This window comes from Moschus berezovskii, chromosome 26 (assembly GCF_049115385.1).
Source record: "Moschus berezovskii isolate FMDL1 chromosome 26, NW_MosBer_1.0, whole genome shotgun sequence".
Classification (NCBI taxonomy): domain Eukaryota; kingdom Metazoa; phylum Chordata; class Mammalia; order Artiodactyla; family Moschidae; genus Moschus; species Moschus berezovskii.
Window position 1 is genome coordinate 21,439,041 of NC_142485.1, and position 12,981 is coordinate 21,452,021.

Below are 12,981 nucleotides of genomic sequence, written 5' to 3' on the forward strand. Positions count from 1 at the left end.
TGCTAGAGTAGGTTGCCATTTCCTCTTCCAGTAGATCTTCCTGATCCAGAGATTGAACCAACATCTCCTGTGTCCCCTGCATTGGCAGGCAGATTCTTTTAACATTGAGCAACCTGGGAGGCCGCAAAGGAACATCTACTTGCTACCATTAAAGTTTATTTTTATTGCATAGCATCTAAGACATGAGACTTTCATGTTTATTTCAGTTCTGTGTTTTTAAAAAAGTTGTATCATATTGCTATTGCTCATGCTATTAGAATGTTTAAAGCTGGGAACATAAAATCCAAGAGAGGGTTATGGAAAGGTTTCTAACATTTCTTAGCACAGAGATCCAGAGGGAAAAGCAAACCCCAAAACTTAATCTGGAAGTGACAAGACATTGCTGGTTAGTTCTGACTTAACCTGGTTCTGATACAGCCCTACTCCTGAAAGTCACTTTGAAATCTGCATTGAATTTAGAAAGAATGAAGGAACACTGATGAATGTGGTATAAATTTTAAATCTTTCTGGGATACTCAATCTCGTATTAAGGCTTTTATTAGCATCCTCCAAATAGTGTTAGATATGAATCTATCAGTTCACAATTTATATATTTTTTCTTTATTTGTCTGGTAGGGTAGGTTTGCATATCTGTGTCTAAGAGCCACACTTCCGTCAAAAAAACGATTTTGCTCATGAGGTTATAATAGAAACTGAACACAACAGTTGTATCTCTGGGATTCTTCCTCAGAACTGAGCTTTTAAATAACAATCTCAGTCTCCCAGGGGAGTGAGAGATCTAACCCAAAACCCTGACCTAAATAAATCTCGAGGGCAGAACTGAAGAATGGCAAGTTTAGGGAAGCTAAATTAGTATGCATGGATTTCCTTCCCCCCTTTTCAAGATGAATGCAGTGCTTCCTCGTACAGCTTTGTGACCCAAATTGTTCTATCCCAGTAGCTTTCATTCCATCACCAACCTCAAATCCTGAACTCAGAAAAGAAAGTTCTTTCATGCTGATTTTCAGATCTTGTGGCTCCCACTGACAAAGCTTCATCTGGATATTCCACAATTAGGAAGAGGTGGGAGCCTTTACCTGAAAATGACGTGCGTGGTGCGTGAAGAAGCAGATCTACTGTGACCATGGCTAAGGTTTAAACACTGTTTGAGGGGACACCCTGTGACTGGGAAAAGGAGGCTGTCAGAGACGTAGAACCCAGTTTTGGTTTCGAGGCCACCAACAGCCACTCAGGAACTAAGGGGAGACGCTTCAGCCAAATCCTGAGAGTGAGTGAGTGTGTGTGAGTGTGTGTGTGTGTGTGTGTGAGTGTGTGTGTGTGTGTGAGTGAGTGTGTGTGTGAGTGTGTGTATGTGTGTGTGAGTGTGTGTGTGTGTGAGTGTGTGTGTGTGTGTATGTGTGTGTGTGTGTGCAGGTGCATGTAACACACAAATGGGGCACACACATGCTGGCATTTCCTCATAGAGGGCTTAAAAGGGTTCTTCCTAAAGATCTAACTGTTAGCTTTAACCTTGATGCTTACTTCTCACTCTTCCAGAACAGTAAACACCCAGTTCGATCAGTAATAAGGTGAATAATATGTATTTTTAGGAAGCTGATTGGAAATCTCTCAGCAGAAACAAGGTAGAGAAGGCACAATCTTCTTCCTTGTCTCCTGACAAAGCTTAACTCATGCAAACTTTCAAAACCTCTCTGTTTGCACTTTCTTGTCCGAATCCCACCCAAGAATCTCTTCCTAACTTCTTGCTCATATGTGAACCCTATGCTTTTTAATTTCCCTGAAATTCCAAAACAGTGCGACTAAGCTGCCCTATTATGGTCTGGACATTAATAATCGCCTCATTTCCTGCTCCCAGAACTCACTCTGAAATAGTCCCTTTCTTTCCTAGGGACAAACTATCAACTCAGCTTCTTCTCTTGCCTCCTCCCCTTCACTGAGGCGAAGCCCTGCTCGCCATCAGTTCATAAAAATCTCCGTATTTGTCCGTTCTTCATCTACCCCTCACCTCATTCTACCATTCTTCCAGGCTCTATGCAGACCCACCAACACCCTCAACTCTCCCCAGACAGACACGGACAGCACTAACATTTCCCAAGTGCTCTTTTATGATGGATGCCTGTGTCCTGCATCTTCAGAAAGGCAAAGAGATCCTGTAAACTTGGCCAGCCTTCCCACCAGCTGGAAGAACATCTGTACATAGGAAGGAACGCGATATAAACAAACTAGCATCCCGACTGGCTGGGGCTGGGATAAAGCAGGTGCCTATGAGGCCAAAGGCTCCATTAGCAGTCACCAGGGTCATCAGGCCTCTTGTTTGCACTTGGTTTGGGAAAGCTTGCCTAAATGAATTACTCACAGAGTCTGAAACTGAAACTCCATGCTGATGGTAACCACAATACTTGTTTACAGAACTCTTCCGAAGGATGTAATAGGCATTTCCCAAGATCTGTCAGCTCTGGGCCAGGATGAAATCAGCCATTTGTCTCTGAAGGGTATAATACTGCCTGTAAAACCAACACCACCAAAATGTCTTTTGCAGCCTGTAGTGTACACATGTATGTGTGTATATGTGAATATATATTCACCCTACCCTTTTAGAAGCTTAAGAGAAACATACAGGAAAGATAGGACTATGGTTGGGTCAGGAGAGGATCTTCTTTTATTACATGCACCATCTGTTTTCAACAACCATTATTTTGGTTAGAAAACATTTAATGAGTGTTTCCTTTTTTTCCCTTCTTAAAATATTATATCTTTATTTATTTTTGGCCATGCCACCCAGTATGCGGAATCTCAGTTCTCCAGCCAGGAATTGAACCTGTGTCCCCTGAATTGGAAGCGCAGAGTCTTAACCACTGGACAGCCAGAGAAGTCCCAATGAGTGTTTTCTTTTAAAATTCATCTCACCCTAATCAAAGAATCATAACCAAAGAGAAGTCAGGGAGAATAAGAATTGGAATGGCTTGCCCAGCAGGCCCAATGAGTCCTTTAAAGGTATATTTCTTTCTTCTAATTACATTAGACAGTGATTGGAAGGATGGTCACTAATAATAAGGGTTTCATTGTCTCTCCTGTTTTCTTCGTCACCCATACCCTAATAACTCATTCGTGGTACTTTACAAGGAGCCCTGGAGGAGCCCTGGTGTGGAGCCCTGGTCATGTGGCTCGTGGGGACAGACACAAGATTGTCAGACACAGGACTGGCTGTAAAGGAAAGGAGCCTGCGATGGCTTTAATATCCCGTGAGACAGAAGCATGACAGATTAGCGGGCAGCTCCTTCCTTGTCAGGAAACCCGGCCTCTGGCTATAGCTCTGTCTTAGCTCAGTCTCAGATCTTTATAAACACTTTCCCCCTGAACTTTAAAGGACCTGTGCTTTTCAGCAATACTTAATGCCCATGAAGCAAAAACTCAGATAAAGGGTTCGAGCATAAAATCTTATTGAAGAGTCTGATTTCTCAAAACGCTTTCTATAAACTCAAGACTTCACGTCCAGAAAAAGATGACAACTGCAAACATTTTCACCAGAGAAAACGCCAGCCCGAAAAAATGCTTGAGCCTCGGTAAACAATTGTGAATCCCAATTGTTTTAAAGAAATACAGAGTTGTACCATTAGGGACCAGTTGTAGTCAAGGCCTTCTGTTAAGAGTCCTGGACAAGAGATGTTAAGAGATAGAGCAAGCCAGTTGGGAGGTAATAACAAGAATTACAGGGGATGGAACTGTATGATGATAAAATATCCCAGGAAGAAGAACTGTAGTAGCGCAATATGAATCCTTATAAAATATGCATAAAGATATGTGGGTGTATGTCCGACACAAAAAAAGACTTGAGTACATAAAAACAAGGGCATGATGTTTACTTGGGAAGACTCAATATTTACACATCAGTTCTCCCTTAATTAATCCATCAATTTAATTCAGTTCAGTTCAGTCGCTCCGTCATGTCGGACTCTTTGCGACCCCATGGACCACAGCACGCCAGGCTTCCCTGTTCATCACCAACTCTGGGAGTTTACTCAGACCCATGTCCATTAAGTCAGTGATGCCATCCAACCATCTCATCCTCTGTCATCCCCTTCTCCTCTGCCTTCAATCTTTCCCAGCATCAGGGTCTTTTCAAATGAGTCAGTTCTTCACATCAGGTGGCCAAAGTATTGGAGTTTCAGCTTCAGCATCAGTCCTTCCAATGAATATTCAGGACTGATTTCCTTTAGAATGGACTGGTTGGATCTCCTTGCAGTCCAACGGACTCTCAAGAGTCTTCTCCAACACCATAGTTCAAAAGCATCAATTCTTCGGTGCTCAGCTTTCTTTATAGTCCAACTCTCATATCCATCCATGACTACTGAAAAAACTATAGCCTTGAGTAGATGGACATTTGTTGGTAAAGTAATGTCTCTGCTTTTTAATATGCAGTCTAGTGAAAAAGTTGGCTCAAAGCTCAACATTCAGAAAACTAAGATCATGGCATCTGGTCCTATTGCTTCATGGCAAATAGATGGGGATAGAGTGGAAACAGTGGCTGACTTTATTTTTCTGGGCTCCAAAATCACTGCAGATGGTGACTGCAGTCATGCAATTAGAAGACACTTACTCCTTGAAAGGAAAGTTATGAACAACCTAGACAGCATATTAAAAAACAGAGACATTACTTTGCCAACAAAGGTCCGTCTTGTCAAGGCTATGGTTTTTCCAGTGGTCATGTATGGATGTGAGAGTTGGACTGTGAAGAAAGCTGATCGCCGAAGAATTGATGCTTTTGAACTGTGGTGTTGGAGAAGACTCTTGAGAGTCCCTTGGACTGCAAGGAGATCCAGACAATCCATCCTACTGCTGCTGCTGCTAAGTCACTTCAGTCGTGTCCGACTCTGTGTGACCCCATAGACGGAAGCCCATCAGGCTCCCCCATCCATGGGATTTTCTAGGCAAGAACACTGGAGTGGGTTGCCATTTCCTTCTCCAATGTGTGAAAGTGAAAAGTGAAAGTGAAGTCGCTCAGTTGTGTCCGACCCTTAGCGACCCCACGGACTGCAGCCTACCAGGCTCTTCCATCCATGGGATTTTCTAGGCAATAGTACTGGAGTGGCTTGCCATTTGAGATCAATCCTGGGTTTCATTGGAAAGACTGATGCTTAAGCTGAAACTCCAATACTTTGGCCACCTGATGCAGAGAGCTGACTCATTTGAAAAGATCCTGATGCTGGGAAAGATTGAGGGCAGCAGGAGAAGGGGACGACAGAGGATAAGATGGTTGGATGGCATCACCAACTCGATGGACATGGGTTTGGGTAGACTCCAGGAGTTAGTGATGGACAGGGAGGCCTGGTGTGCTGCGGTTCACGGGGTCGCAAAGAGTCGGAGACGACTGAGCGACTGAACTGAACTGAACTAGGTTGGTCATAACTTTCCTTCCAAGGAGCAAGCATCTTTTAATTTCCTGGCTGCAGTCAACATCTGCAGTGATTTTGGAGCCCAAGAAAATAAAGTCTGTCACTGTTTCCACTGTTTCCCCATCTACTTGCCATGAAGTGATGGGACCAGATGCCATGATCTTAGTTTCCTGAATGTTGAGTTTTAAATTTAATTTAATTAAGTACCAATAAAACAACAACAGTATGTTTTAAGTGTAATGATCACTAATACGAATCGCATGCTATGTCAAGTACTTTCTGAGTGTTCTCATCTCTTAAATAGTTTAATCCCTCAATAATCTTATAGTTATTCACTTCCTCACTTTATAAGTGAGGAATTTAGGCAGAGTTTAAGCAACTTGCCCAAGGCTACACAGCCAGTAAGCAGCAGAACTGAGATTCTGATCCAAGGGTTCAGGCTCTAGAGCTTAACCATTATCTGTGCTTTCACGTCAATGGAACTGAAGAGTGAGTCTAGAAATTGATTTAAATACAGGAATTTAGATGGTATCAAGTGTAGCACTGTGGAACATGGGAGAAAAATAGGGATAATTATGTGGCCATCTTATGTCGCCATCTGGAAGCAAATAAAGTTGAACCCTAGCCCACTCTTTAGCCCAAAGTATTTTTCAAATGTACTGAAAATTTTAAAATGTAACCATCTGAAGATAATCTGGGTGAGTGAATGACAGGAATTGGGGGAAGACACTTAAATTTTATACTACTGTCATTTATTGTCTGTTAAAATTAATTATTTTTAAAAGAGAAAGAAAATAAAGTGGTAGGGTTGCCTACAGGGTGTGAGTGAGAGAGAGAGTGTGTGTATGTATGTGTGTGCGTGTGCATTTATGTGTGTGTGTGTGTATAAGTGACGTAAATTAATGCTAGTGCTATTCAGACCTGTTTCTGAAGGAATAGATCTTTGGAGGTTTACTCTACCCAGGAAAATGTGGCTGTCTTGTGTCTATGTCTATGTGATGTTTTAGATGGTTCGCTTTTCATACTTTTTTATTAACAGTATGAACTTTTCCTCCACGTTACTGAATATAATGTCTAAGTTTCTTTGAGTGAGAGATGGTGCTAGAATTTGGAGCATGCTTTGGGGAAGTTCAGTGCCTATAAAAAGGCAGTTATGGCAGATTTTCTGAAGTTTACATCCTGGTCTGCAAAAATTGTGCTGAAACAGCAGTCAATGCTGATCACGGTGGACAAGTCTGTGTGCTTTTCCTGACAGGTGCAAATCCTTCTTTTGGGTTCATTTACAAGTTTCTAAGTAGAACACAACAATTCTGAGTTTATATATATATATATCCAGAAGAAATGACTCAATACATTTGATGGGTTTCAATGCGATCTCAAGTAAGTTTTAAAGCATCTTTGTTTAGTCAAGTTACAGACTGTTCTCAGCAAAGGAAGTGATGGTTTTTACCCTGCATGGGATACGGAGGCAATGATGAGAAATAAGTTGAACTATTTCCAGTCAAATATTAGTTTTTAGAAATCTGACTGATTGTAAGCCTTAATATTAAATTAATGTTGTCTTTTTATTATGCTTAACAAATGTCTGTATGCAGCCACCTGGGGACTTTTCATCAATTATCTGAAAAGGCGCTGCCATTTTTGCCATGGGGTGAGAGGAATTTTGTTTAAGCTTATGACTTAGTAATAAGGCTTGGTAGCTATTTTGGACACCACACACTCAGGCATTTTCCTTTCCACTCTGTTGCCTCTGTATGTTGTGCCTCTGTTGGGACTCTTCTCTGCTTTAATATTTTTAAAATTAATTCTTTATCTTGTTGTTCAGTTGCTCAGTTGTGTCTGACTCTTTGCAACCCCATCCATGGACTGCAGCCTGCCAGGCTTCCCTGTCCTTCACTATCTCCTGGAGTTTTCTCAAACTCATCTCCATTGAGTCGACGCTGCCATTCAACCATCTCATCCTCTGTCACCCTCTTCTCCTCCTGCCCTCAATACACAGTTACATATAGAGAGTATGGAAAAAACACACAATACAAATGGTCAACGAAGAAAAAATATAGAAACAAGTACTCTTAATATATTAATATATAGATAAGGGTACCCTATCATATCAATCTTTGTTTTTCACAAATTGAAAAAATTCATATAATATAGGCTAACATTTAGAAAATCAACATAGAATCGAATACAATTGATTCGAATGAAATGAAATGAAATGAAATTTCGAAATGAAATTGAAAGTGGAACTCCCCCATCTATTGAGGCAGCTAATATGATTATTCAAATCATTTTCTAAGCAATTGCCAGTATATTTTATATATTCTGCATACATATATGAACACATTTTTTGTTCACAAATTTCTATGTGAATAGTTCTACAACTTGCTTAAAAAATATATATATAAGAAAAATAATGTACATGTCTTCATGTTAATGTATACAGATGTACCCAATTTCTTTCAAGGTTTGGATAGAATTCTGTTACATATCTAAATCCTAATCCTAAGCTAGTTAAATAACTAGGTCTCTGTTGATGAACATTCATAAGGTACTCTATCCAGTTTTACTGCAACAACCCTGCCTCCCTGACTATCCCTGTGCTTACAGGTTTTGCACAGTGAGCACATGGGAAAACCACCTCCTCCCAAAAACAAATGAAAAGAAAAAAAAGGAGACTATATGGTTGGACATTAACATTTTTAGTCTTAGAATCTTAAATACTACAATTATAATGGATGTCCTACTTTATAATTATTTCAGTTTTAAACTTTTAATCTACTTACATGCTATAGAAAAAACACATTCAACAAAATCAGATTATTTTCAATACCTCAGAAGTACCCTAAAATATTGAGATAAATGCTTTTAATTAAAATTAAGCATTCTAATATTTAATACATTCCCCTGTACTTTATATTGTTTACTGTACTAACTTGTAATTTGAAGGTTCTCGTCATAACTTTGCTGAAAATCTTCCTCATTTTAGAGTTACCCCTTATTTGAGATTTTCTGTTAAATAATACTTATCAATGAAAACTCAATAAAGATATAATTTAAATAGTTTGTATGAGGAATAAAAGAACCCAGGGCCATAGGTGAATGGTAACTTTATCTGACTATATTAACTATATGCCTAAAGCCTATATAAAGGAATTTGAAACCTCCTAACTAGTTTCTGTTTGATAAAAATGAAACGTTTTTGAATAGATGAAATGGAGACTAATCCTGTTTAATTTTTCATTCTGAATCCTAACTTTTAAGATTTTTTTAAAAAAAGAAATGAGCTCTCTAAATTTATTTTCAATATGTTTTGACTTTTTAAAATTTGGGAAAATGTAGCAATTTATTCTCCTGTTGCTTTGCTTATTCAGCAAGGAGAATCAACTCAGCAAAGATGTGACTACAGTATTCAAGATGAATAATCTCTAAACTCCAGTACTATTCTTTTCTGCTGGAAAGTTAGTTTCAATTAAGATATCGTTAAACTCACTGGTGACCAACCACTCCAACCCTTGCCTCAAGCTGTGCCTTACAGCAAGCTCCTACCATCAATATGATGCCCCAAAGGCAATCCCAAAGGATCTAAGTTACAGTCACACAAAGAATATTGAGTGCATAGTTTGGTTTTGTCCTGACTTTCTTCCTGCTGTGGCAAATGATTACAAGGTTATGAGGTTAAAGTGTGCTGGATGCACCAGATGCTTTTTATATATTAGCCCTAACTTTGCCTTACATTGTTCTGCCTTGTGAGACGCCTGGAGGAAAACTCTTCTCTTCCTTCCCACCAAAGCCTAGAAAAACTCATCAAATATTTTCTCTCGGAAATTCTGACTCCTGAGTCATTGGTGGGCTATGTACTCACACACTTCCCATCCCTTCCTTCCAGGGTTTAATCATAGCTGTCGGTTTGGAGGAGGAAAGGGTGGATGCCCACATGTATAAACTCTAGAATGAGAGGTTATGAAAAGTCCAAATGTCCCCGTGTCTGGACTGGCTAAAGAGAGAATGCCTGCAACTCAGAAGTCAGGGACTTTGGGCGAAAGGCTTGCTAAGAGAGCACGCCTGGGTAGGATGCAGCCAGCCCGTGATAACTATTACAGGATCTGCTCAGGAGCAACCTGATGCCTCTGCCCCTTTGGAAGTGAGAACCTGCCTGAAGTCAGTGTATATTTCAGAGGATACATGAAGGAGAGAAAGAAGAGCTCCCTCCTGTTGCCTTTCTGAGGGAATAACCCCCCCCCTCACCCCCCAGGTACAAAGTTTAAATGAAAATGCCAGGATTCACTGCAGTGACAGAAATCTGATTCCCAGACAGGAAGCGTAAACAATTGTGTGAATGGAGCCCACGCAGAACCTTCAGACTGATTTACCAGGAGCTCTTTGGGACTTCTCATGCAAACTCCACTCCCTGAGCCAGAAGAGGCAGAGTGCTTCTCCACACTGTGACTTAAAAAGTGAGTGCAGCTGCTCATCCAACTACTGTTCTCCCCTTTTGGTAGACACCGGTCAGCAGGTTTGCAACACTGACACATTAAGAACGCGAAGACTGAAGACTTTTTGAGAGTAAAAGACAAAATGAAGACTTAGTAACCTGAGGCGGGGTTAGAGAAAGTGCAAGAGTGGAAAGTGCTTGGGTCTGGAGGAGTGTGGGAAATGAAAATTCACTATTGAGAAGAAGAACATGTGTTTTTGCAGGAAAGCCTGCTAGTAGTTACAGATCCAGAGGGAACAACAGGAATAAGGAGAGCTATAATGAAATTAAAAAAAAAACCAACTTAAAAATGACCATGATTAGAGGTCATTTAGCATCTGAAAAATAACAAAGCATTGGTAATCACCATGGAGCTATTTATTGGCTTCCAAATCATGGGCTAATGGAACTTAATCTAGGCAGGCTGAGGGAAGAAAGGTCAGACTGTCTGTCCCTTCACAAAAATAATAAATGTAATACAGGGACTGTGACCTAAAGGGGGAACTTCAAAAATGTTGTTCTCAGCTCTAGAATCTAAATATGTGGCACTGTGACTATATTTAAACTAAATCTAAATGTAAAACCTGGGAGAGAATCTGGTATACTTTCACACTCTGGGAACTTAGCTTTTATGATTTTTACTACATTTGAATCACAATGATACTCTTTTTCTTTCCCCACCAGAGTAATTCACATTTTTCCTTTCACTGTTTACTTATTCTATGTACTACTTGATACCAAAAATAAAGCAACATTTTTAAAAAAGAAAAATATCTTACCAGTTTAGTTTATCCACTAGTTTACAGCAGCAGAATTCTTTGAAACTAGAAACCATGGGAATATTTCAGGATTTGGAACTTGTGCATATAAACCAGCTGGCCTTTGTTTAAAATTTTAAAGCCTTCAAATATTTCACTGAAAGAAACCCAAGATATCTTTTTTTATAGATGTCAAGAGGTCACATTTTTATTGGTTCATCTGTGTGTCAAATAAAAAGTCCTTAATATTTTTAACCACAGTAGGTCTCTAGGTTCTCTGCCCAATCACCCTATATCACCAAGACGGGTTTATTGTGAGTCTAATTTTTGCTAAAATACAGTACTTATTTGTGGGAGTCACATTTACTCAGACTTGTCCATCTTTCTATTAAAAGGAATTCGAGAAACAAAAGTAAAATTTTACAAAGCACTTGCTCTTCTCTGTAACCAGCTTACATTTCAGTTTAAAAAGAACTGTACTGAGTACACTTGTGGGCACACACACACACTCATGCTGAAATAATCTGCGTATTTGGGGGGAACTCATTGTTATTCAGCTAACCTTTCCCCTAACTTCTCTGTTCTCAATGAAAATTGTCAGACAAGGCGGTGACGTTCTGGCTCAGATAAGAGAGGGGGAAATGCATCCTATCGCATCAGGTTGTTCTTCCTCAAGTCAAACAGTATATTGGGGCGGGGGTGTATCTATAAAGCAAGATGATCCTTCCCATAGTAAAATCTGGAACATTCTGAAAGCAGCTGCATATATACTTATTTTCAGCTATAGCCCTGCCTCTATTCCAGTGCTCTCTGTAAGGATTCTGGACTTAATCTCTACTGCTAGTCCCTTAGCCTGGTAGCTCAGCTGGTAAAGAATCCACCTGCAACGCAGGAGACCCAGGTTCGACTTCCTGGGTGGGGAAGGAAGAAGGAAATGGCAACCCACTCCAGTATTCTTCTTGCCTGGGAAATCCCATGGACAGAGGAGCCTGGCAGGCTACAGTCCATGGGGTTGCACAGAGTTGGACATGACTTAGCGACTAAACCACCACCACATTCAGAACCAATACACACACACACACACACACACACACACACATCCCTCTCTGTCTGTCTGTCTCACTGTCTCAAAGCATGAAATGAATCTAGAGTCACCAAGCACTGTCAACAGAAATAAGATGAGCACTTAAGAGTCTGAGCTCCAGACCAGGCGTGAGTGCCATCTACCCCTCCATGAGCAATGCCACTTCTGGGAACCAGAGTTGTATTCTTAGAAACAGCTGCAGAATCTAGCAAGGAAATTTATGTAATTAGCGAAGCAGGCAGAGATAGGATTTTTGGCTTCACATTGAAATTCCACTTCATGATTCCAAGGTGGAGAGTGTTTTGTTATCTACCCACGTGGGACTGATTTCCCTCTTAGGCCTCTAACTCAAATACCAGTACTGTGGCGAGGGCCCAAGAAACTGCAAGAGATCGAGGCAGAAAATTCTCATGCATCCACTCCCCAGAGTTCGGGATTCACAGTTTCAGGTGAAATTCAAACAAGGGAAGCAAAGTTGGGGATCTCACACTATTCTCCTTGTGAGGCAGTGGTGTCAGCCACCCCAGAGGCCCAGGACCGGTCATTCACAATGACTCCAGAGCAGTGTTCTTTATCCAGGGATTGGGACAAAGCTGCACATTCTTGCTTTGAGGTCTTTCTAGGGGTGGAGGAGGGACTTGGTTGACTTTCCTTGCTCTGTGCCCTGACATGAAGCCTGAGAACCCTCTCCCTCGCTTGAGGCACCATGTCATTCAACATCCCTTCTTTTGTTTGTTTATTATGCAACCTATAGGCGTATCATCTCAATTATAAACCCAGACAGGGGTTTTCCCCTCCCCACACCCGTATCCCTGTCGCCTAATAAATTTCCCTGGGTGAGCTGGCACCCGTCCTGTGGAACACATCCCGCACATGTCCTCCCCAGGTGGCAGCCCGGGCAATGTCTGGAGCCCTTAGTGGGTCAGCTGATGCATGGTCCTTGGGCCATTCTTCCAGCTGAAGGGCAGATAACAAAGAGGAAGAAGGGAGGGGACCCAGAGAAGGAGTGGAAACCTAGCAAAAAAAAGAAGGCGGGAGGAACACAAGCATCAGTAGTGCCAGCGTCAAGTCATAAACCTTTGAGTCATAAAGAATAACTGATGAGTGGACTGAGTGCTGTTTAAGTCAGAGTATTCCAGTACCTGTTTCGGCTTGATTTAAAACTTTGACACATTTCTTAGCATCTGCACGTGGCTTTCGGGGGTGCTGCCCTCCTGGACTTGGCAGCTAGGAGGTCCCATTCCCTTTCTCCTCACTCAGAGGGCGAGGGCCCTG

The 12,981-nt window shown here is 41.1% G+C and overlaps 1 protein-coding gene across 3 annotated transcripts in view; it reads right to left on the minus strand.

Annotated features, from left to right (window-relative positions):
* Positions 1–12,981, minus strand: part of DLC1 (DLC1 Rho GTPase activating protein) — a 441,468-nt gene that overhangs the window by 65,395 nt on the left and 363,092 nt on the right. The window lies entirely within an intron of this gene.